The following is a 22,746-nucleotide window of genomic DNA, read 5'->3' as shown; positions in this document are numbered from 1 at the left end:
GATGCTGACTGGATCATAGCCATGCAAGAAGAATTAAATGAATTCAAAAGAAACAAGGTATGGCACTTGGAACCCAAACCAAAGCACCAGAAGGTGATAGGGCTAAAATGGGTGTTCCGGAACAAGAAAGATGAACATGCAACAATCATAAGGAACAAAGCAAGGTTAGTGGTCAAAGGTTATAACCAACAGGAAGGTATTGACTTTGAAGAAACATTTGCACCTGTTGCTAGATTAGAAGCCATTAGAATCTTAATTGCTTTTGCTGCTTTCATGGGTTTTAAACTTTATCAAATGGATGTTAAATGTGCTTTCTTAAACGGTTTCTTAGAGGAAGATGTTTATGTGGAACAACCCCCTGGATTTGAAAATCCCGAATTTCCAAATCATATTTACAAATTAGATAAGGCTCTCTATGGACTAAAACAAGCCCCTAGATCTTGGTACGAGAGATTATCAAAGTTCCTCCTTCAAAATGATTTTAAAAGAGGTAGAATAGACAAAACTTTATTCTTAAAATCTAGAGGAACTGACTTGTTAGTAGTTCAAATTTATGTTGATGATATATTATTTGGAGCAACTAATGAGAATTTGTGCAAGGATTTTGCAAACTTGATGAGCAGTGAATTTGAAATGAGCATGATGGGGGAACTCAACTTCTTCCTTGGTTTACAAATCAAGCAAACCGAGGAAGGAATCATGATACACCAACAAAAGTATGTGAAGGAACTCCTAAAGAAATATGAGCTAGAATCAGCCAAAGTAAACCACACTCCCATGGGAACAGCTACCAGATTAGACACTGATCCAAATGGGAAAAGTTTGAATCAAACGAAATACAGAGGTATGATTGGATCACTATTATATTTAACAGCCAGTAGACCTGACATTTCTTTTAGTGTAGGACTATGTGCAAGATTTCAATCCAATCCAAAGGAGTCCCATCTAACTGCTGTGAAAAGAATACTAAGATATCTCAAAGGAACTGATGACCTATGCCTATACTATCCAAGAAGTGGATCATTCGAGCTAAAAGGATATGCTGATGCTGATTATGCAGGTGACTTAGTGAATAGAAAAAGCACATCAGGTATGGTACAGTTCCTAGGTCCATGCATGGTTTCTTGGGGTTCCAAGAAACAGAACACTGTTGCTCTATCCACAGCTGAAGCTGAGTATGTAGTTGCTGCAGCTTGTTGCTCACAAATTCTATGGATAAAACAACAGTTAAGAGATTTTGGTATTATCTATGATTGTGTTCCTATCTATTGTGATAACACTAGTGCTATTTGTATTTCAAAAGATCCGGTTCATCATTCCCGGGTCAAACACATCCACATTAGACACCATTTCCTTAAAGATAATGTTGAGAAAGGTTTGATCAAATTAGATTTTTGCCAAACTGATCACCAAATTGCTGATATTTTAACTAAGCCCTTGAACAGAGAGAAACATGAGAAAATGAGGATGGAACTCGGAATGATCAAGCTAAGGTAATTGCTAAATTGAAGTTCCTCTAAGGCAAAAGCAAAAGTTATGGTACATATAGACTATTACAAACACAAAATCTTGTGTGCAAACATAGTTGAAGCTTACCATCGTGGAAAATACACTCACACTCCAAATGAGCAAGGTAAGCAGTTCCTTTCAAACTAGTTAATTCAGAGATACGAAATTAAGCAAGTCAAAGTCAAACACAGTTTTAATTTAATTTATTTCTACATTTTCCTTTTATTTTTTTAAATTTTTTTTTAAATTCAAAACCAAATACCCATATTCAAAGAATGTTTGGAACGGTTCCATTGGCAATAAATAGGAGAAACTCTTCCCTTTCCACATTCAATCCATGCAACCCCCTTTCTCTCTCTCTCACACGCCTTCTCCACTGACACCACCTCTCCTTTCACCTATAAAAACCTTCACCATGGTTCTCACAAGCAACAACACTGATCTAACTTCCCTCAAACGAAAAAGAAATCCTTCATCTCCAGTTCCCATGGATACCTCACCCATTCAATCGCCAATTCCTCTTCGATCCCACAATCCAATACTCGCAATTACTCAGGGGGAACCAATCGACACTGACATCAAAATGAAATCCCCAATTTCAAACCCTAGATCTTCCACAAGGAAATCCAAAAAGCGTAGGGTAGAAACTTCGGGTGAACAACTCGAAGAAACTGAAGAACACCAGGAGGGTGCTCACACTCAGGGGGAAGGAAAAAGCGTCAAGAAACTCACTGCTAAGGAGAGCAATCTGGTGGAAGGGTTTGCGATCAATTCAACATGGTGTGAAGCTACGAAGTTCAATGAATTGATGGAAATCCTCGAACACCAAAAGTGGGTAAGCTTGTTAAGTACTTATGCCAAATCACCCCTAATTCCCGAAGCCATGAAAGAATTCTGCAAAAACTTTACTTGTGTTGATGATGTGTGCTCAAGTAAAGTAAATGGAACTCGCATAGAATTTGATGCCTCCTATCTGGAACAGCTGTTTGGTACACCCAATAGGGGTTTTGATATGTGGTTGAAAGGTCAGATTACAGTGACCATTGATAGTGTCAATGAGGATGACATTGTTGGTTCAATTGGAGGAAACTCCAAAGTGTCCACCTCCACAACACATAACTGTTTCTCACCCCTTCAAAAACTGCTATTCAATATTGTGTGGAGAGGTGTAGTTCCTCGAACCCAGAAGAGAAACATAGCCAGTTTGTTTGATGCATGCCTCATGTATTGTCTGGAAAGAAAAATTCCCATCAATTTTCCAGCTATTATGATCAAACATCTATCCACCTGCATCCCAAAATTCAAAATCCCTTACTCTTCGCTTCTCACTGAAATCTTCAAAAGTTTCTCAGTTGACCTCACTCCCTACTATGTCATCCCTCTAAAATCAACCCAAATCCTACAAAATGAAATGCTCACTCTGCTCAACCTTAAAGTAGTTCAAGGGAAAGTCATTAAGGCTGGCAAAATTGAAAAGAAGGATGAAGAAGACCAAGAGGGTCCAGAAGTTAAAGAAGAAGTGGAGGAGGAGGAGGAACTCGAGCAATTAGAGGTAACTTTATCTCGAGGGAAAAGGAAGAGTGTAGGATCCCAAGGGAAAAGAAAGAGCTTGAGGGTGGCAATGAAGGAGAACAAGAAAAGAGGGCCTGTCTTTATGGAAATAAATGAAGAAGGGGAAGTCAAGGAGATGCCCATAGAGGAGGATGCTGTTCCACTCAGATCCTCCAAAAAGTCCAAAGCTCGTCGTGTTCCATCTGAACAGGAACATGTTCCAGATCATGGAGGTGCCTGGAACACAAAGGATGATCAGATATTGGAGCTGAAGGCAACAGTTGCCCGTCTGGTGGAACTGCAGGAGGGAACAGATCAAAGGATCAGCTCAATGCATGCTCACATAGGTGCATTGGTTACCAGTTTCAAGACTCTCCAAACCACTCTTTACCACTACTCAGAACAAGCCAATGCAACTCGTGTCACAATCCTCACCAAGATCAATAATCTGGAATCTTTTGAGGAGACTGTGATAGAAGAAACTGCTGCTTCTGGTTCCCCATCTCAAGCCTAATCACCCTATCCCATGTTTCATTTATCTTTTGCCATGGAACAATCTTTTTAATTTGCTTTTGGTCTGTATAATTTTCAAACTTGGGTATTTGTTCCATCTTATTTTGACTTGATTGGTTACACCTCTCTGTGTTTTCTAGTTTTGATCATTACTGCTTGCTTTTAATTTATTGTGTGAGTTGGTTTAATACTTTGAGGCTAGCTTAACTTGCCAAACGTTGATCGTGGGGCACTGTGTTTGGAATGGCTATATTTCGTGCTATGCTTTTTGTGATGTCAACAGGGGGAAGTCAAGGTGCAAACTTCCAAGGTACACTCAATCCCAGTTCCTGCATCAATTTCTTGTGTGTACTCTCTCTGTAAGTTTTTTTTTCTCTCTTTTTCTGTTTCACAGTAGTCTGCATAAGTTCCTGTTTGTGCTTACTCTCATTTGTAAAAAGTTTTCAAGTGTTGTCATCACCAAAAAGGGGGAATATTGTTGTTCCTAAGTTTTGGTTGATGACACACACATATTGCACACTTCCTGATTATGGTTGCTAATGACTTTGGACAGGTAAATGCCCAAGTTTCTATTAGGATAGGAACTTGAATCAGATGGTGAAGTTCCTGATGTACACTTGGAACAACCACTGGAGTTCCTTAGCTGGAAGTTGTATCTGTTCCAGTTTGAAGTCACAAGAGGAGCAACACAGTTACATATCAAGAGTTCCAAATACTCACAAGAACTATTACAGACTCATGGCCACGAGTTCCTTTGTTAGACAGAGAGGAACTCATAATTGTTCCAGAGCTGGAACGTCTGAAGCTTCTGAGTTGCAAGTTCCAGACAAAAGGAAGACATAAAAGTCTAGGTAGTCTACTGTACTTAGAATTTTATGTAAATATTAATTTTGCAAAAGATATATAGGGTACTCAAGGAACTTGTGATTTAATTAGGTCATTTATTTTACTGGAAGAAATTTTTATGAAAACATGTAATTAAATAAAAATAAGTTTTTAATATAAAATAGATTTACGTTTTATGTTATTTTATCAAAACTTATTTCCTAAAAATTTGCCACAGTTTTTGTAAACAAATAAAATCTGTTGAAGAAAATCTTTTAGGGTTTGATTGAGTCAAACCACTAACTGCCTTGTTGCTGAAACGTGGGAAGTGGTCTTCCCCTTGTTCCTCAAGTCAAGGGACGTGAAGAACAAAGCACTGGCAGTTGGCAGTTGAGGTTTTGAAGGGAACTAACCCTAGGGATAAATCTATAAAAGGGCAAGTATGTTTTCTGAGAAATGACACAAACATTCTAAGAGTTCTTGCTTTCCTAAAAACGTATTGTCAAAGATTTTCTAAAAACAGTTTGTGTCCTAGTTAATTCAAAGTTCCTAAGTGCCCTATATCCACACAAAAGCATTATTAATATCTAGAGTTATCCAAACACGAATTGTATTTTGTATTAGTGAGGATAGAGTTATCCTGTTTAGACTTAGAGTTTAAGTCTGAGAGAGAGAAGTAAAGAGTTGTAATCAGAGTAGATTACTGTGAGGAACACGAGTTTGAGAGGAACTTGTGTTTGAGAGATTATTGTAATCGAGGTATTACTATAATAAAAGGAATTCTCTTCTTGATTAGTGTCAAGAAGTTTACACAATTATTGTTATTGTCTTTTATATTCTCAGTTCCTTGATTGTTTCTAAGTTCCGCAAGAAACTTTACCAAAGTTCCAATTACAATTCACCCCCCCTCTTGTGCGTGTTCCTACTGGAATAACAAATATTCATATAGTATTAACTTTGATCTCTTTTTACACATATAAAAAAAAATGTTTGGGTAAGTCTTAATGTCTATTTTTCAAATTATCAAAGTAAAAATTGTTTTTACTAATAGATAACTAGAGATATTAACAGTCAAAGTTGTGCGTTTGATAAATGTGAAAATCAAAGTGATGTAACTATATCTAAATGGAAGAAGTAATAGATATTTGAAATTAACGTGGAACTGATTTAAATGGCAGCCAATTGACGGGTACGGAGTTGGAAGAGTCACATCCTGGATTCCAAAAGGACGATTTAATAATTGGTTTTATGAATTGGGCAGAATATGTCGTGGTGGATAAGGTTCATTTGTTCAAGAAATTGGACTCAATGGGATTTCCGTTGTCTTACCAGTTACCACCTTGGAATTCTTGGTATGTGATTTAACCATAAGTAACTAAGCAAAGTTTCATATAGCGGTAAAAGTTTGGTCTTCTGATTTGAAGGTTATGGGATCAAATCAAATATGGGTTCGTTAAGGACGAGAAATTCCCTTAATTATTACTCGATCTCTCACTTTCAAAGTTCTTGACATTCAAAATTGACTAGATATAGTGAGAGGTGTCAGCTTAGTAGATTTTTTCACCCCGAAGAAAATAAAAAATTATCACTTACTACCTAGCAAACTAAACTCTTTGTCACTATTCCATTTTGAAAAAAAGGTAGTGAATTACTACCTTTTAAAACCCTTTATGTTGTTGATTGCTACCTTATGTCATTTTCGGGTCATTTTAGCTTGAAAACTAGTGTAGTACTCATGCGATGCACGATTTATAATCTAAATATATATTTTTATAAAATCTAAACTATAAATACCATCAAAATAGAGCTTATAGATGATTTTCTAATTAAATCAATGATATAAGTTTGTTATTGTCCCATTAGGTATCTACAGACTAAATTATTTTCATCACTTGTGTCAAACATGAAGTTATTCCATTCACACTTAACTTGATAGTCATGCCCAATTACTCAACACCTACCCCACCATTTACTTTATTCAGATTTAGATGACTCTGAGGCGGGGTGGGGCTTCCACACCCGTACCGTCTAAAATTCTCATCCACTTCCCCGTCACCATGATAGGAACAGTGCACACTACCCCTCCTAGTCGCGTCTCTTGGGGATAAAAAAAATAAGATTCATCCCCACTCCATCACTCACTCGTGTATCCCCACACACACACAAACCCCCCCAACCACCCTAACCCACCCCAAGACTTAACAAAAAAAATTGATAAAAGAGTATTGAATTTTAAAAGTCTATTCTAGAATTTACGACAATTCAATTGTCTGATTAGAGTAGTTGAGTAAATAAAATAAAAATTATAATATGTACTACCTCCGTTTCATTAACTTATTTACGCTTTGAAAAATGTGTCCAACAATCAAAACTTTGACCATAAATTCACACTATTATATTTATCAAAAATTATCATGAGATATCTTGTTAGATACGTCTCAAAATGTATATTATAAATATTAACTTTTTATAAAAAAACTCCATTCAGAATTGGATATATTAACGGTCAAACATTGCATCGGAGTCCGTGCAAATAGTAAGTGTAAAGTCTTTTTGAAACGGAGGTGGTAGGTTAGTAGTAAAAAAAATATTGGCATATTCATAAACAATTAGATAAAGGATAAGAGAGGTGGGCAAGTCCAATCTAATTAAAATCCATCATCTCCCATTCACATGTGGCGAATACATTTTTTAACCCCATCACCCACCATACTTGTAACACCTTAATAATTCCTTGCTTTTATAAAATCATTTTCCAACTTAAAATAAAGGAATTACTAAAGTATTACCGCCACCGTGATAACGGTTAAGGCTATTACCAGAATTACGCAGCGGAATTTAATGTCAACTAACTTTTCAAAACACAAATAATTAAATTATCGAGGCCTCCTACAAGTTGGAACTAAATGGCCCAAAAACCAAAGTATTAAAAGTTCGACGAATTCAAAACATAATTAAAGTATAAATAAAATAGTTTTAAAGTACGAAAAACATGCAATTCTCTCAATCATCTCAAGCCACATGATTTCGATCGTACTTCGATATACCAACATGTTATATTATTCTACTCTCCAACAATGCAAGTGCAAATGATGGATCATCATAGGGTCATTAAGGCAAAGGCCATGACCAAAAGACACAAAGCACGTAGTCAGCAAAAGCTGAGTACTTACAAGAATAGAGTGAAACAAAACTATAAACATGCATCACTCACTAAGTACTAATCAACATGCAAAAGCCATTTAATAAATAACAAGTAAATCATGAATACAAGACTCGACACTTGACTCGACTCTTGACTCACAATTTAATTAGAATAAGCTTCGAACGGGCCAAAAGAATATTCCATAAAGGAAGGGTGATGGGAGCCAACCATACACCAAATAATAAATGATAATATCGGGCCATACCGAGTGACGGGCCATACCGACGGAATTCCTGCGCATAATATGAATGAAACAACGTCTTGTATCATTAGTAGGAGATCAAGCTTTCCGACAAGTCTCCCCCCATTGTTCATACTCAAGGTATATACGTTCCAAGACTTTTGAAGCTTGTTCTGGTTGCACTTTACGTTTATTAATATTTTATTGAAGGCGAACTCAAGACTCAACAAACATACACACATACAATTAATAAACAACAACCAAAACCATCTTATTTTAATGCTTTAGGACTTTTGATCAACCAAGTAAGACACTGTGAAATTACTACCAGGTTCCTTCTCACAAAAGTGAGATTCCACATCATGCCTATTAACATGAGGGTTGTGCCCTCGCACGACAAATCTTAATTCATTTCATATAATATTCCCAACTGAACCCTACATGTGCGGTGGCTTACGTGAGCGAACCCTTCACATGTGGTAAGAATAAGTAGTACAACGTGGTACGAATAATTGGCTCAAAAGTATGCTAGACATCCCGTATAATTGCATAATAATAAATAATCCATCCCTTGCATGTGAAAACAAACCATACATGCATAAATATTGAACAACATGATTGATAATGAAATCCATACACATACTAATCCAACATGCTTGTTCAACCAATAATTCAATAAATCCAACATAATAATTCACATGACCGTTCACCAAAATAAACATGAATCCACATAATATAATTCACATCCACAACATTCATGTAATTCTCTTGACAAATGGTGTGGTCGCCCTAGACTTGTACGTACCTTGAATACCTAAGCGTAGGGGACACTTTGCAATAACGAGCACTCACTTAGAAATCACCTCCTATCATCAAAATAATGAAACTTAAATTATTTCCATGTTCATTAAATTTCCAGCAACTTTATAAAATCTTAAACCTCGTTTAAACTTTAGAATTCAATCGTCCTTTAATAAAATAATCGTCTCAATTTGCAAAACTAATCCCTAGTATGAAAACATACTTTTTCCACCCTTAAAATCAATAAAAACCAACACTTTAAGCCTTTTTATAAATCTGAAAATATAATTGATTATCATAATTAAAATCATCACCTAATTATGCTAATTAATTGACTCATTAGGTCTAGGTTAAAACCCTAACTTGAAAAACCCAATAAAACTAATTTAACATCATAAAAATCAATTATTTATTAAATAAATGAATCTGAAAATTCATGCTTTAATAATTAAAACAAGCCTAATGAATCAAAACACATAAATCCTCAAAGTACGGTGTTCATAACCGATTCCCAGCATTTTAATTATTCAAAACAATAATAATAATATAATTTAAAATACGGAATTGATAGAGAATAGGTAAGGAAGAAGAGAATTATACCAATCCGGCCTATAGCACGGAACAACCACGAATTAATGTGATTGGGCGAAAAAAGATTGAGCAACAACGAACAAAACACACACACACACTCGACGTGTGTGCGCGCGGCAGGGGAACTAAGCAAGGCACATCAGTGCTGGGCGCTGCGCGAGGAAGGGACGAGAGAGCAGGGGCGCGCGCGCACTGGGCGCGGGGGCATCAGCAAGGCAGAGTGAAGAGAGAGGGAGTGTGGGCGTGCGGCTGGGCGAGGGAAGGCAGCAGCGGCATCACCACACAACAACAACAACACGCACACAAGAGGAAGGGGTGCCGTGCCGTGCAAGGGGCACGAGCAGCAGCGGGCACTCGTGTGCGGGACGAGGGCCGGACGAGCAAGGAGGAGAGAGGAAGAGTGAGGGGCAAGTAAGAGAGAAAAGGGTTTATGACAATAAGGGGGATCATTTAATGAGGGGAGTCCTATTTATAGGCTCCCAATTTCTAATGGGCTAGGCTTAGGAAATTAGTATTGGGCTTAGGGAATTAAATGATTGGGTTAGCTTAGAGCTTTGAATTAAATCCTTTTGATTGGGATCATTTAATAAAACGAGTTGGACTTTTCATTTAAAACCCAAACCTTTTTAAAAATACTTGCGACCCATTATATTTCCTGAATCAAAAATTAAATTCGTTTCGTAATTAATTAAAATAATAAATATTCTAATTAATTAAAATACATTTAAATAATATTTAAATGCGAAATAAATTCTAAAAATCGTAAAATGCTTCATAAATATAATAAAATATATTTATAAATATTATAAAAATACGAGGTATTACAGTCTACCCTCCTTAAAAGAAGTTTCGTCCCGAAACTTGGGTTCGGAAATCAAAATTCAAACTCAAAACTTGAGACTTTATGAGACTTTAATGCGTTCATTTGCAAAAAAATTAAGTTGCTGTACTCTTTACATGATTAAACCGGACAATAATAAGTGCAAATTCAGTAGAAAGCACTAAATTGAGAATAAAATAGGGGAAAACAAGGTAAAAAGCGCGAAATTCTACCGCACTCTACCCCCCTTAAAAGGCACGAGTTACGACCCCGTAACTCAACTAATCTCGGGAAAAAGCTCGGGATATTTCTTTCTCATTTCGTCCTCCGCTTCCCAAGTTGCCTCCTCAGATTCTTGATTAGACCACAACACTTTGACAATTTTCACATCTTTAGTACGTGTACTGCACACTTTACTATCCAGAATTTTGACAGGTCTTTCCTCGAAAGTTAAACTTTGGTCTAATTCTATGGTCTCCGGTTGCAACACATGCGACTTATCTGGAACATATTTCCTTAACTGAGGTATGTGGAACATATTATGCACTCTATGCAAGTCCATAGGCAAGGCTAGTCTATAGGCTACCTTTCCAATTCTTTCTAAGATTTCATATGGGCCTATGTACTTAGGGCTTAACTTCCCTTTCTTTCCAAATCTCATGACACCTTTCATTGGTGACACTTTGAGCAACACCTTATCACCTATGCTGAACTCTTCATCCCTACGTTTCAAGTCTGCATAACTCTTTTGGCGATCCTGCGCCGCTTGAATTTTCGATTGGATGGTTCGGATTTGGTTCATGGTGTCCTCTATCATTTGAGGTCCCAACACTACGGTTTCACTAATGTCATTCCAACAAAGGGGACTTCTACACTTTCGTCCATACAGGGCCTCACATGGTGCCATCCCAATACCAGCATGTTAGCTATTGTTATATGAAAACTCAATCAAATCCAGGCTATCTTCCCAACTTCCTTGAACATCGATGACGCATGCTCAAAGCATGTCCACAAGGGTTTGGATGGTTCTCTCAGGTTTGTCCATCTGTGGCTAGGTGGAAGGCTGTACTCATTTTCAATGTCGTACCAAAGCTCTTCTGCACACTTTTCCAGAAATTCGAAAGAAACCTTGAATCCCTATCTGATACGATATCCTTAGGGACTCCATGTAACCTCACAACATTCTTAATGTAAGCTTTAGCAAGTTGTTCCATTTTCCAGGTTTCCTTCATTGGTATAAATACTGCTGACTTGGTCAACCTATCCACCACAACCCAAATTGTATCATTTTCGGTTTTTGACTTAGGCAAACAAGTGACGAAGTCCATAGAAATACAGTCCCATTTCCAGCTTGAAATCTCTAAAGGTTCACTAGTACATAATTAACTTTAGGTAACACCGAAAAACTGTTACATAAAGGGGGTAAAGTGTTCCCATAGATAATAGGTAACACTTTATGGGTGATACATCTGCTCGTGCTACCTATTCTATTAGGTAACACTTTTAATAACATATGATTACACTTTTACTAGTGTTACCAAAAAATAATTTTATGTAACACTTTTCCATTCCTATTGTAGCACTTTAAAAGTGTTACTCGTAATATCGTAGGTAACACTTTTTAACCATTAGTATCACTTTTTTATATCATCTTTTGATTTACAGTAACACTTTATTGAATCGTAGGTATCACTTTTCACCATATAACGTAACACATTGTTCATTATTTAGGAACACTTTTCTATTCTTAGGTAACATTATTGTAACACTTGCAAAGTAATGCTTTTCATTAAATATAATAATTTAACTAATATTACAAAATTGGTTCATAAATAATAATAATAATAATAATAATAATAATAATAATAATAATAATAAATAAATAAATAATATTTATAATAAAATAATAAATTTATAATTATTTTTGGTAAAATAGCAATTTTATTACCAAAAGATAGTACGTACACAAAATAAGTTCCAAACAAGGAAACAACTAAAGGAAGGGAGCACACCCGCTCCGTAACATATTAAAAAATTAAAATAATAGTATTTGATGTACGACCTATGAAAATTACATTATTATGTTCAAAATAAAATCAAATGATCATATCCAACACTAAAATGTATAATCCAGAACCAAATGTCTTCTATCTGGTTTCCTTTACGTCTGCATGATTCTCAATGTTAACTTTAATCTTCATTTGCTATTTGTGAGGGGGTCGAAAAAGCGCGAGGCTAATGCGTGACCTCGTCCCTCGTGGGTGTGACGTTTCTTTTTGTCAAATCAAGTGTAATTGGATTTCCTGTGAGTTTACACCCAATTGACTAGTAATATAGGAGTCGCCATTCAGTTTTTAACGACAATGAGAAAAACTGACAAAACCCGGTTATCGTGACATAAAGGGAGTGAAATTATGTTTGACCACGACGGCCGTAGGTTCCCTTGTGATCCCTGGTGTGGGGATCTCTCAACATACACCCGCAAGGTAGAGATTGAGGGTTCAGGGGACTGTAACTACCGAGAGGAGTACTCGCTCTTCGATAAATCCAGAGGCAGGATATCCTTACTAGTTCAGCATAAATAATTGAAGGGACATGCGTTAACTATTAAACTAATCTGAGTTGATTTTAACAGTATGCAACATATAATACTAGATCGATCGCGATTATCTGATTTAGATTGTTTTAAGGGACCTAGCATGATAATCCAATTTCCCAACATATTATCTTTATTAGGCGTGATAGAACAATCAGATTTGATTAGTTTAACAGTTCATAAAAGGGCGAGGGAAGCAATTACATCACGCGAAGGGGCACATTACGACACACCCTTGAGAGGTGCGTCACGGTTCTCAGAAAACTAACCACTTTGACTTTGCTATTTCTCCTTTTATTTAACGAATCTCAAGATACGGGACAAGATACGTTCTGTTCGATTTTTGGATCGATTGCGACAGAACGCGTGATCAATTTCGCAGCGTGAGGCTTAGGCTTAGGGGTTGGAGTCAATACTCAGAATAATAATTGTGTGTTGTATTCCTTTCACGTCGAACTTGGGGCTATATTTATAGAAAAGAGTTCGTGGAAAGATAGAATTGTAGAACCCTAATCCAAGAAGAATTAGGAGAAAACACGTACCCGGGTATTTTAAGTGCCCAGGGCTGCACGTCAAACATTTCGGCGCCCAGCTCTGGGCGTTGAAAATAGGATCCACGCAATATCAGCGCCCAGGGCTGGGCGTTGAAAATGATGTTTGGGCCGAGTTCTTTGTCAGATTTGGACTCTTAGAATCCGGAGTGTTTGAGACTTATCCGAGTCTTTTAGTGCGTATTAACTTTATGACGGATTGCGTCTGGGCCCGTTACGAACTCTAGGCTCGTTAGGATTTTAATTAATACGTAACTCTTATTTTCGAATTATACTAGGAACAGGATTCCTCTTGCAAATTCTATCTCTTTTAGGATTTATGTTGGAATGCAACACCTAATTCTGACAGGTTTCTATCTTTTATGCAACACCCATTACGACAGTTACTATTTTTAGCAGGTTTCCATAAATAGCAGGTTTCTATAAATAGCAGGTTTCGGGTGAAATGAAAAGGGGAATTGAGATTCGTTATTTTATAGGAGATGCGTTGTCAAGTGGAGATTTATGTTCTCATCATCGAACCTTCCCTTTCGGGAATGGGGACAAAAGTAGGTGTCTACAGTTAGCCCCCACTTTGACTGAGTCTTGGAGTAAGACGATGGTCAAAGTATTAGACCGAGTGCGTCACACAAGCCATGGTGACCTGCTTTTGCGAGGGTCTCACGAGCCCCCCAGTGATAACATTTGACTTAAGGGTCATCACTTGAAGTGTCGACATATCCCTCACGTGTCATTGGGATTTGTCAACGGATAGTATAGAAAATCCCTCACTTTGTCATTGGAAGTATCTAAAGAAGCGTAGAAACTCCCTCACTTTGTCATTGAAAGTATCTAAAGAAGCGTAGAAACTCCCTCACTTTGTAATTGGGAGTAGCTACAGATGTTTTCGAAATCAAAGCTATAAAGTGTAATTGGGCCTGGCCAAGCCCAACCACGAGGTAAAAAAGTTTTTAAAGATTCTCATTTTCAGGGCTAGCTAAACGAGAAAACCCCCTTGTTTTTATAGGACGTAAAACGAAGGAAAATCCAGCACATCGCTCTTTTTTGGAAAAAAAACGGAAAACCAATCCTTTAGGCTATGTTCGGAACCGTGGCTGTTTCCGTTTTTTCATTTTTTTAATCAAAAAAACAAAAATAAAGTTGTTCGGGTGAAGCGCTGAATAAAACAAATTTCTTGGGCTTTTGACAAAACAAAAGCGGAAAACCTAAAACCACTAAAAGTGGTTTTGGGAGTTCCGTTTTAAATTCCGCCCCTTCTAGCTCTCTCTCTCCATCTCCCTCTGCCTCTTGGTTCCTGTCATAGCTGTAACTTCTCTCAAGATTCAAGGCTTAAAGCTAGTACGGGTATGCAGACTTCTCTTCTTCTTCTTCTCTTTTTTTTCTTTTTGTTCTCCTTGAAATCATACTGTTCTCATATATTGTTTAATTGATTTTTTTTTTTTGATAAATTGGGTCATGGTCATCTGTCTACCCATCTTTGTTCTTTAAAAGCTAATTCCAAACTGATAATTCCGTGAACCAATTGTCTCGAACTCGTCAAAATTTTCAAACCAAGTTCGTTGATTTTGTGAAAAATTCCAAATTTTCTACCCATGTTCTTTAATATTTTTTTAATTGTTGATTTGTCTTTGTAAATTGGAATTGGTTTGGATATTTTTATTGTTTTGGTGTTATAAATGCACAAGTTTCCGGCGAATAGTGGTTGTTGAGTACATCGTAGTATTACAATGTGTAATATTGATTGAATGTGTGAAGCAAATAAAAAATTCTGGATTGTTTAGAGAAGTATTTTTTGAGTGAACACTATATTTGATCACTGTTGGAGTGATTCCTTAGGTTGATTAATGTTCTTGTGTAAACGAGTGGATTATGTGGGAATTATTTTGCCCCTTCTAAGACGTTGTTACAATTCTTTTGATTTGATTGTTTCTGTACACCATATTTGCCTTGTTTGCGTACTTTTTTGTGCTATTTTGCTACTCGAATTTCAGATTGTTTCTTCTGGTCACTCTTCCATTTAGTTATATGCCAAATTCTTATATCATGTATTTATTATCACTTGATAGATGTCAATTCCGAACAATGAGATTAAGTGTGAAGATGATGTCGTTGAGATTGATGGTATTGGAGGAGTAGGGGTGTGGAATGAAACTATTGAATCTTACTTGATAAGCTTGATAGAGGAAGAGGTGAAAAGGGGAAATAGGACAACAACCACCCTTACCAAGCCAGCTTGGAAGACCGTCAAGCAAAGACTGAAAGAGAAGTCAAAAAAAGATTATAGTCAAGAACAACTTAAGAAAATATAATCAATTAAGACAAAGATGGAAGGACTTTGGTAAATTAATAGGGGAAACTGGGATGGGATACAATGCTGTGACTTATCAACTTTCGGCCGAGGATGATGTATGGAAAACGTTATATGAGGTACTTGATTGTCAATAAATTTATTATAATTCTAATATATATGTAGTACGTTTTGTGGGGGGGGGGGGCAGTATTTTTCACTAATTAACCTCTTTACCCTTTTATTTCCATTGTTGCAGAAACATAAGTCTGCCAAAACCTTTAGAAGGAAAGGATGTAAGCATTATGATAAACTATGCACAATTTTTGGTGATACAACAGCTACGGGTGCTAGTTCACATCCTTCTACAAAAAGCCCTTCTGATAGTGAGGATGAAAATGACACTGATGGAGAAGAAGGTGATTTAGAAAAACAATGTGAAGACGGTCCAAAAAACAAGAAAGTCAAAACTAATGTCAATCCTAAGAAATTAAGGGAGAGAGTTAATATAGCAATGGCAGATGCATTGGTTGCAATGAGTGAGAATTCTAAGAAAAAATTTAATGGTAGTGATGAAGGTGGACACCAATCGGCGGAGGATCATGATTTGCTAATGGAATGCGTTGATAAATTGAGTGCTCTCGAGGGAATTGACGGGGCTTCATTTGCAAAGGCAACTAAAATCATACATGATGATCCATTATGGAGGAAAATGTTCCTTCGATTTCCTGATGATAGGAAAATAGATTTTGTTCTTAATCTTTAAGCATGTCCTCTAAAAATTTTATTAGAACTTTTTTAGTATGTGTTTGATGTTTTTTCGAACTCAATTTTGCTATTGTGTGTCTCAAGTACGAATCTTATTTAATAATGAGCTGATGGATGAATTTATGTTATCTCCTTTGCACTAGAAATTTGGATATGATATACATGATAGTGATTGCAGTTTAGATCTTTTATTGGTATTTAGTGATTATACTTATATCTTTTAATTAAAGTTGCAGATTGAAATGAGTTTAGATATTGAAGAACTTAATTTGGGCATCGAAGAACTTTTATCAGATTCGGATGAGGAGGATTTTCAACAAATAATGACAATTTATATTAACTTCAAGAATAATGGATTTCTTAAAAAGAAACCCCGCTTGCAAAGGATTTCAAAGTTAACTGGTCATCAATATGTTCTTGAGCTTCTTAATGGACACCCAATGACATGTTTCGAATTGCTTCGAATGACTCCACCAATCTTTATTAGCTTGTGTGAAGAGTTAAAAAAAAGGGATAAGTTGAAAGACTCCAAATTTATATCAATTCAAGAACAAGTTGCAATGTTTCTTCTAATTATTTCTCATAATTCAAGGCAAAGATTTGCAGGCGATAGATTTCAACATTCTTTGTACACAATTCATCGTCATTTTCGGAGGGTCTTGTATGCCATATCTTCTTTGTCGAAGCATTTGATCATTCCTCCACCATTTGATGAACCTCCTCCAGAGATAAAAAAATAATCCAAGATATTATCCGATATTCAAGGTAATTTTTTTGTTCCATTATTTATTTTGTTTAAATATTATCTAAAGCTATTATGTGCATAGTTTTTCATTTTAACAATTTTCTACAGGATTGTATAGGAGCTATTGATGGAACTCATGTATCAGCACGTGTACCGTAAGATCAACAAATTCCATATCGGGGAAAAAAAGTTGAGCCTACGATGAACGTAATGTGTGCTTGCTCATTTGACATGAAATTCACATTTGTGATGGTTGGATGGGAAGGTACGGCAAATGATTCAAGAATCTTTTGGGAAACGATTACAAATATAGAACAAACTAAGTTTCCAATGCCTCCGAGGAGGAAATATTATCTAATTGACTCGGGGTACACAAATATGCCTGGCTTTCTTTCACCGTATCGTGGGGAACGGTATCATTTGCGTAACTACAGGGGAACAACGAGCCCATAAGGTCCAGAGGAGATATTTAATTATACACATTCTTCATTGCGTAATGTTATTGAAAGATGTTTTGGGGTGTTGATAGCTAGATTCCCCATTCTCAGAGACATGCCTCCGTATGATTGAAAAAGACAAAAGTATATTATTTTGTCATGCTGTGTTGTCCACAATTTTATACAAATGTGCAAGGATGGAGATCCCTTGTTCAGACATTATGCAGATGAAAACGTAGAACTTGAAGATGAAGGAATACCCAATGGCTCTGAAGAATTAGTGACTCCTAGTGTTAGTCAAAATGAACTTCGTCGAATGGGCAAGTTTCGAGATCGTTTAGCAAAACGTTTGTGGGAAAGACAAACTTCACAATGAAGTCACTGTTTAGAGACTAACAGTACATGGTATTTGACTATTTCTTTTTGGTTGTGTTACTTTTTTGTAGGTTTTTTATTTGAATTATGTTATGGCGTTATTAAATTAATTACCCATCAATTATATTATTAGTATTGTCAATGTTATAATGTGCATTTAGTTGTCAATGTTGAAATATAGCCTAGAAATTTGCATGTATATGACGTACAACAACAAAATAATAATAAATTAATAATGATAATAAATAAATAATGATAATAATAATAATCTTAAAGAGGGGTAGGGATTAGAAATGACATAAGAGTAGTAGTTTGTATATGGTTTTAGTTAATTGTATACTAAAACTGAAACGGTTTAAAAAAAATAGAAAACCAAAACTGAAATCAGTTTTCAGTTTTTAAAAAACAGAAAACTGAAAACTGACAATGATGCCGAACAAGCCCTTAATTTTTTGGAAAAAGGAAAACCAGAACCAGTTATCGCTGCAGCGACTAAGGACCTGCGCGGTTAGTGACGCAGACCCCGCCGACTAAAGATGGCGAGCCTGTCCGCTAAGGGTGGACACCCCGTCCGATAGAAGTGGACGAATCTGTTTTTGAAATTTGATAATAAGGACCTACGCGGTTTGTGACGTAGACCCCGCCGGCTAAAGATGGCGAACCTGTCCGCTAAGGGTGGACACCCCGTCCGATAGAAGTGGACAAATCTATTTTGAAATTTGTTTGTGCTTTTTGAAAATAAGGACCTACGTGGTTTATGACGTAGACCCCGCCGGCTGAAGATGGCGAGCTTGTTTCATTTTGTTTTTTGAAGATTCTATTTTTCGAAAACTGAGGACCTGCGCGGCTAGTGACGCAGACCTCGCCTGCTGAGGGTGGGCGAGCCCTGTCCGCTAAGGGTGGACGCCCCGCTCGCTGGAGGTGAGTGAACCTGAATTCGTCTTTTTGATTTAGGATTCGATTTAAGGTGGACAAGTCCCTATTTCATTTTTTTCTTGTGATTTCTCTTGAGAATTTCTCTTTATTCATTCTTGTAGGAGCGAATTCTTTCGAGGGATGCTCGGACTTAGTTGTAACCTGAGTGTGGGTTGACAACGGGTTTAGACGGACCTTTGTCTCGTGATCGTCTTCTTTTGTGGTTTTGAGCTAGTCTTTACGGCTCAATTTTGCCACTACTTAGGTCCTTGATTAGGGGACTATGTATAAGTATCAACGACGACCTTTGTCTTGAGGTCGTAAACCGGTTTTATTTTTTTTGAGACATCCAAACACGGGATTTCGTACAGCGTAGTCTGGGAATATTGTTTTAACTTTGCATAATATATATTTTCCTTCGAGCCCCCAAGCACTCGTGCTTGACGGTCATCTCTTGTCAAAGAGGTTCCTTGGGGATAAGCATTTTGTAATGTCCTTGATTGTGTTTGGGATTGTGCTCGTGAGTGCGAGCGATCTTTGTAGTGGTGTGCTACTCTTAACAAAGCCGTGAGGTGCGACTTTCAGAAATAGGTAATTTTCGAGTCGAACAGATACGGCGGGGCCCTATAGAAGTTAGGGCCTTTTTGGGCCTTGGCTCATTTTCGGCGCCCAGGCCTGGGCGTCAGAAATAATACACGCCCAGGTTGGGCGTTGAAAATGTTATTTGGGCTGGTCTTTTGATGACATAGTTGGCCTCTTGTTCGCTCGTTTATTTCACTTGGAAATTCTACGTATTTGCTTTTTGTTTTTCTTTATTTTTAGAACGTGATGATTTTCTCTAGAAGCTGTAGCCGATTGGTGGACTACGGTGTTTGTCTCTTTGGGGCGATTATTTAAAGGAACTGTGGCTCTTAAGGAGTACAGTTATTGCAATAGTTGGGCGAGTCTATATGGCCCGAGGAACATACCTTGAGGCGTAAGACTTTTGATCGCTCTTGTTTCTATTTTGAACGTATATTTTTCTTTTGAACGTGTTCGTGAATGTTCGATACTTAGAATGTATGTGCGAACGAGCGTTCATAGAATGGCCGTTGCGTGCGGTCCATTAATCAGTTCGCTTGAATCTTCTTTTTTTTTTGAGCAATGACTGATGTTGAATAGTTTGCTTAGAAGCTTGATAGGGTTTAGACCCATTCATGAAGTGGGCTCAAGTATCGTGCCCTTTTGATCGTTCAAACATTTGATTTGAGACTCTCTTTTTTTTAGACTTGTACCGTGGGACGGTTGAACTTATGGTGCGACGTAGGCTTGTGTGGCCTAACGGCGTGTCTTAGAACATTCCTCCAGGTGTTGGGATTTATTTTTTTTTTTTTGCATTGGAGTACTTCATCACGCCTCGTTCAGGTCCTCGAACAAGTGTTGCACCTTCTGCGTGGGTGTGCACGGCTTATTACTTCGTTCGATGCGAGGATTCATAGGTGTTTCTTTCTCATTTTTATATCTGGGCAAAACTTGGCTAGCAGAAAGAATCAGCGCCCAAGCTGGGGCGTTAAAGATATCGGCGCCCAGCTCTGGGCGTTGAAAATGATTTCTGGGTATATTTTGACAGTTCTTATCCTTGATTTTTCTTTCGCTTTTGCTTTGGAACGACGTAGACTGTGTAACGGGCGCTTATAGGGCGAGCGTTAGGTGCAGTAGTTTGATCGGAGTTTTGGTGACTCGCGATTTTCAGTTACCCTTGATAGTGGGGCGACTTTATATATTCTAAGTAGTGCTTTAGAATTTGGGAGGGGTTGTAGCCATTCTAAGGTTCGTTTTACACGATTAAAGCTTAGGATTGTGCCCCTATGACGTGTGTATAGCATTAGCGTCGAGAATTTGCGATAAAATCGTCATTTCGAGCATTTTTAGAGTGTTTTTCTCAAGCCTCCAACTGTAGCTACGGGATTGGCTAGGTGCTATAATGCCTTGCATACGTTTTTATGCATTCATGGTGACATGGATCATGAATAGTTTGAACCAGACTCGTTTAGTGCGAGGTACGTTCGAGTAGTGATCGGCTACTTCTCTTGTAAATGTCGTATTGTGCGACATTGCCATGGTCAAGGTAGTCACATGTTGAAGTGTGCCTTGACCAAAAGCTAGGTGCCTTTCTTTACCCATAATCATATTTAGAAATCTGTTTTGACTCACTTGCAACATCGAACATAAACACATACTTAGCTTAAACCAACGACACTTTATTATGTTCGAAAAAGTCTTTGAAAATTATTTGAAACTTATTAAAAATCCGAGTCCTACTGTGTACAATCCGAGGTGTCCTAAGCAAGTTGACTTATAGAAGGGTTCGTACAGGATCACATGAGTGAATCAAAATACTGTTACGTTTTTTGGAATGCTGTCTAAGGATTTGCTGGAAGCCAGGGTGCAGGCGTCAAGATATTACTTGTGCCCGTGTTGTACATGCTTTGGGCTTTTAGGGCCATCTTTTCCAGAATTGCGGGAATACAAACCGCTCTCGAACTGACTTAGATTTACTTGGTGTATGTATGTACAAAAGGTCAAGGTATACTTAGTTCTTTCCCTAGCCCTTTCATTTCAATTTTCAGCCCCCAGTTGCTATTATGTCTTCCCATTAATGATGCTTTTAGATTTCGATTTTAGATGTCCGTTTCATATGTTTAAGTAGGGTGAGCCTAGGTTAAGTCCCAAGTCCTATTGACAATGTTGATTTTTTTTTTCAAAGGGGATTAGCAAGCATTTGAATTACCATGAACGGGTGCCCTGAGTTCGAAGGAACGATGGGGCGATGCCGTAGAACAATCCTCTTTATTGCAAGCTTACTGCCTTTACTACTTGTTGGAGATTATGACTGTGTCTAGTGGTGAAAGAAGGTCTTTAAGCGAACGACTATGTCTAGTGGTGAAAGAAGGTCTTTAAGTGAGTTAGTTCGCTTTAGGGAGGGTCAAGTCGAGTACTTTAGAGGTCATGGACGCTTGCGCTAGCCCCCATTCAATTGAGGCAAAGCGATCTTTTTGAGTCTTGGCTAAGTGCCTAGGAGTGTGAGTGCTCCTTCTAGCAAGGGTACGTGCCCTTATTATTTTTCGATTTGTGCTCGTTTTGGCATCTTGGTGACTTGGATTCTTCCTTTGACTTTTTCTTTCGACTTGGGTTGCAAGTAATTAAATTTCAATAAGGGACTTCTATTTTTTATTCTTGTTTTTCTATAGGCTTTAATATTTTTGCAAATTGGTTGGACCGAATCATGGATTGCCTACGTATCCGCCTTAAATAGATTTAATTTGGAATCAGGTCTTGCGTAGTTCTTAGCCTAGAAAATGGTTTCTTAGAATGCCGATTTTAAACAAGTACGTTCTGAGGTGGAAACATATTATTTGAAACGGTAGAATAAGTGAGGTTTATTATTATTTTAATCTGCTGCTTTGCCGTAAGCCAAAAATTTGTTTTATTTTTTAAGTACATGTATTTGCACAAAAATCTTTTCATGTGTTTTACGTGCTGTACCCCTCCAAGTGTTCGTTATCTTTCCGTGCATGTGCGGATAAAATGACGAGCACTTCTGGACAAAATTTGGCAAGCAGAGAGATTTAGCGCCCAGTCTGGGGCGTTAAAGATTTCGGCGCCCAGCTGTGGGCGCTGAAAATGATTTCTGGGCGGATCTTTTTTGGTGCGCTAAATGCTTCTTTTTCTTTTTAGACAATCTTCTAAAGGCGCTTTGCAAAGTTTGCTTTTTTATTATTTATTATTTTTTCGTACTTTTCATTTGTCTTCCTTTTTTATTCGTGACTCAAGACGGTTTGATAGGATAATTTGTATTGGTCAAGCATGAGGATTACATCTGCTAGGACTCACAATTTGCAGCCTCAAGCTAGGGTCATGAGCTTACATCAACCAAGGCCAATGAGTAGCATGGGGAAGGCTCAAGGGTATATCAACAGGATGTATCCAAACAAGGTATATGGTCATTATGCTAACGGTGGTGTAATATTGGGTATGACGCACGTGTCAATGGCCGTACGTGGTTTGCAGTTGACAACAAGAACAAGAGTCGAGGT

General features: G+C 37.5%; 1 pseudogene; it reads left to right on the top strand.

Moving 5' to 3' along the window:
* The window catches only part of LOC110795024 (NADP-dependent alkenal double bond reductase P2-like), a 74,791-nt pseudogene that overhangs the window by 6,674 nt on the left and 45,371 nt on the right, over positions 1-22,746 (top strand).

Source organism: Spinacia oleracea, chromosome 2 (assembly GCF_020520425.1).
Source record: "Spinacia oleracea cultivar Varoflay chromosome 2, BTI_SOV_V1, whole genome shotgun sequence".
NCBI classification, from domain to species: Eukaryota; Viridiplantae; Streptophyta; class Magnoliopsida; order Caryophyllales; family Amaranthaceae; genus Spinacia; species Spinacia oleracea.
This window is presented reverse-complemented; position numbering and strand designations above follow the sequence as displayed.